We start from the raw sequence: 3215 nt of genomic DNA, 5'->3' as shown, positions 1-3215 counted from the left end.
CCTTCTGCTCCGTTGTGGGCAGGGCTACACCTGCAGAGACAATAGCCCCTTTGGGCACACACTGACACATCGCACCCTCAGAAAAGCTCCCCACGCCCCCCTCACCCCGAGGCAGGGCTGAGTCTCCGCCAAGAAGAGGAAGGGGGCTGAGTGAGTGGGAGCACGGTGGCCACTGCGAGTCCCCTCCGTCCACTGTCTCCCCACCTGAGAACCGGGCCAGGCCTGGGCTCAGCTCGGCTCCTGCAGCCACACGCGCAGGAGAGCGGGAGCTCCCTCCCGAGGCCGTGCATCTCCCCTGGGCTCTTTCCACAGGAAGATGCACCAGGACCAGCAGCCTGTGCGCTTGTCTCTCCGACTGAGTCTGTACCGTTAAAGGTGAATTGAGGGAGGGAATGGCAACGTGCAATGTTTCGGAAGAAACGAGGGCTCTGGAGGGAGCTGTTTTATGGCCTTTGCCTTTGTCCCGTTGGAAGCAATAAGAACCCCTCAGACAAGATCACGTGCTTCAGCGGTCGCAGTCAGAAGCTGGAGGGGTGCTCTGTGTAATGGGGTGCTCTCACTGGAGAGGCCTGTGATGGGATGGAGATGTGCATGCACGGGTCATTGTGGAGGGAGTGGGCGGGGTTGGGGGTCATTGAGGACCCCCAGGGAATAGTGAGTTCCAGTGACCCTGAGTGATGACAGCAGCAACTGAAGCTTATCCCTGAGCAAGATGTGGCTCCTCCTTGGCTCATCAAAGAACAGACGCCCTCCCCTAGCTGCAGGCACCAGCCCAGACTGCAGAGCTGCCTCGCTGCACACAGTCAAAACCAGAAGTTTCCAGGAGGGCTGTGCTTAGCCAACAGGACGACGGTGAATTTTGGATGTGGGTGCTTGACCCCGTATAGTCATCCCTAAATCCTTATAATTTTTCTGAATCAGTTGTTCTGGGCATAATCATAATCATGGGGTGACGGCAATAAGATCTAAGCAAGTTAAGTACATGATTTTTTACTGTTATTACCGGACACCCAATTACCCGTCCCCACCCCCCAAAACACTCAACCCATCGTGCCAGGGTTTATGAACACAGGCTTTTGTGAGCAGCAAGGCCCAACATACTTTACCCTGTTGAGTGAAAAAATGAAAAATGAAAACAAATGTGGATGATATGCTAGCATTGCAGGAAGCACAAAGGCTGCAGCCCAGCGCTGAGGGCTGTGGGTGGGGATGGCCCTCAAAGGCAAGGGGCCAGGCTCTTGCTACCCGACCTGGACCAGCCATTGGCTATTGAGTGCCCTGGGAAGGGCTGTGACTTGGGCGCAGGGAGGGCCTCAGCCACACGGTCAGCTCGCCAGCCGCTCCCAGAGGGCCCCCCCACAAGCGTGCGGGAAGCCACCTCACCTCGCTTGGACGTGCATGTGTTGGATCCCAGTGGGAGCTGTGGTGGGTGCTGGTGTCAAGAGAAGGCACCCATGTAAACGGCTTCAGGGTAACGTTGTAATTTAAATGGGGGGAAGAGGTGCAGGGAACGGAGGATCGGACACGCCCCTACCCAGGGTAGGCAGGTTTGGGAGACAATTGTGAGCTGAGTCTCAGAGGATGGTGGAGCGTGAACAAGAGGAGGGAGACTGGGGGAGCACTTGGGCGGAGGCCCAGCCTGAGGGCAGGACAGAGCCTGGGAGCCCGCGCTGCGCCCAGGGCTGCGGAAGGTGGAGAAGCACGTGGCCGCTTCCAGAAGCTTGTTTATCATTTGAAAAAGGAGGGCTCAACCCTGGCCAGCGTGGCTCAATAGTTATAGCGTCGGCCTGTGGACTGAAGGGTCCCGGGGAGCCCCGATCAAGGGCACATGCCCTGGTTGCAGGCTTGATCCCCAGTAGGGGGCGAGCAGGAGGCAGCCGACCAATGATTCTCTTTGATGTTTCCGTGTCTCTCTTTCACTCCTTTCCTCTCTGAAATCCAGAAAAAAAAATTATATATATATATTTTAAAAGGACGGCCTCATTGCGGGTGGGGGCAGGGAGGACGGACACACTGAGGAATGTTAACGGTGATCAGATTGCAGCCGGGCAGACGCCCTTCGGGGTTTTAAAGTCAGCGCACCCTCCTGTGGGGCCTTCCGAGGAAAAGGAAAGGGCGGCTTTGAAGAGCGGAGGAAACTGGACTAGGCAGACAGCGTGTCCATTAAAGAGAAAAGAAAGACTGGCCTGGGCTGAGACGTGACTCTGAGGTTGATGGCTATGAAACACCAGCCCACTCCTGCCACCTCCTGTACCCCCACCCCTCCCTGCCCAGGCCTGCGGAGCAGTCACCAGCTCGCCCAGCCCACCGCCCAGCAGGCCTGTCCCCAGCGTCCTCACAGCCACACGGGGCTTCCCTGCTCATTCTGATCCACTCCCTCCCACCCTCTGCTCTGCTGGGGCCATGGTTCCTGCCCTGGCTGTGGAACCACGACACGCACTGGGTGACCCCCATGTCACTGTAAGAAATATCTTTCTGGGATCACAACCACCCCCTTCACACACACACACACACACAAACACACACACACACAGAAACGTCATTGCGTGGTAGGTCCTGAGGCAGCATCACACCATGTGAAGCGTTTCATAGATAACGTGGTTTTGTAGACGAGCCTAGGAGGCCAGACGCCCGCACTCTCAATCCTGCAGGGAGCGCATCCAGGGCTTTGGGCCCAGCACGTTCTCCAGGGGGATGCCCTGTTCGCTCCACAGCGTGCTGCCAGGGCCTAGAGGCAGCTCAAGCACCCACATCGCCAGGACCTTCCGAGTCAGGGCCCTGGCCAGCTGCAGGCTGTTGAAAAAAGGAGCTTTCATTGCAGTGAAGGTAGCAATTTTGTTCCTGAAGGTGCTAATCGGCACATTAAGACAAAGAGATTGCCCTGGACTCGCCCTGATCACCCAGGTGGCCCGGGACCAGAAGAGTCTCAGAGGGAGAGGGAGGCAGAGTCCGGTCAGAGCACAGGCACACCTGGGGCAGGGGTTCAGGTCCAGGACACCCCAAGGGCACAAGTATCACAACACAGCCGCCACAGGACGCCTTTGGCTTCCGGGCGCATACGAAAGGCATGTCTCCACTATCCTTAGTCCCTTAAGTGTTACCTGTCACACAGGGTGCACACACCTTCGTTAAAAATACTGTATTGCTGAAAGTGCTGACTATAAAGAAGAGAATGCCAGCTCCCTCCCCCCCCCACCCCCCACTCCTCCACATCC

At 57.2% G+C, this 3215-nt stretch overlaps 1 protein-coding gene across 2 annotated transcripts in view; it reads left to right on the top strand.

Moving 5' to 3' along the window:
• The window catches only part of LOC102751611 (chromosome unknown open reading frame, human C11orf63), a 111842-nt gene that overhangs the window by 97300 nt on the left and 11327 nt on the right, over positions 1-3215 (top strand). The gene's annotated exons all lie outside the window — the stretch shown is intronic.

Source organism: Myotis davidii, unplaced genomic scaffold (genome assembly GCF_000327345.1).
Source record: "Myotis davidii unplaced genomic scaffold, ASM32734v1 scaffold839, whole genome shotgun sequence".
NCBI classification, from domain to species: Eukaryota; Metazoa; Chordata; class Mammalia; order Chiroptera; family Vespertilionidae; genus Myotis; species Myotis davidii.
This window is presented reverse-complemented; position numbering and strand designations above follow the sequence as displayed.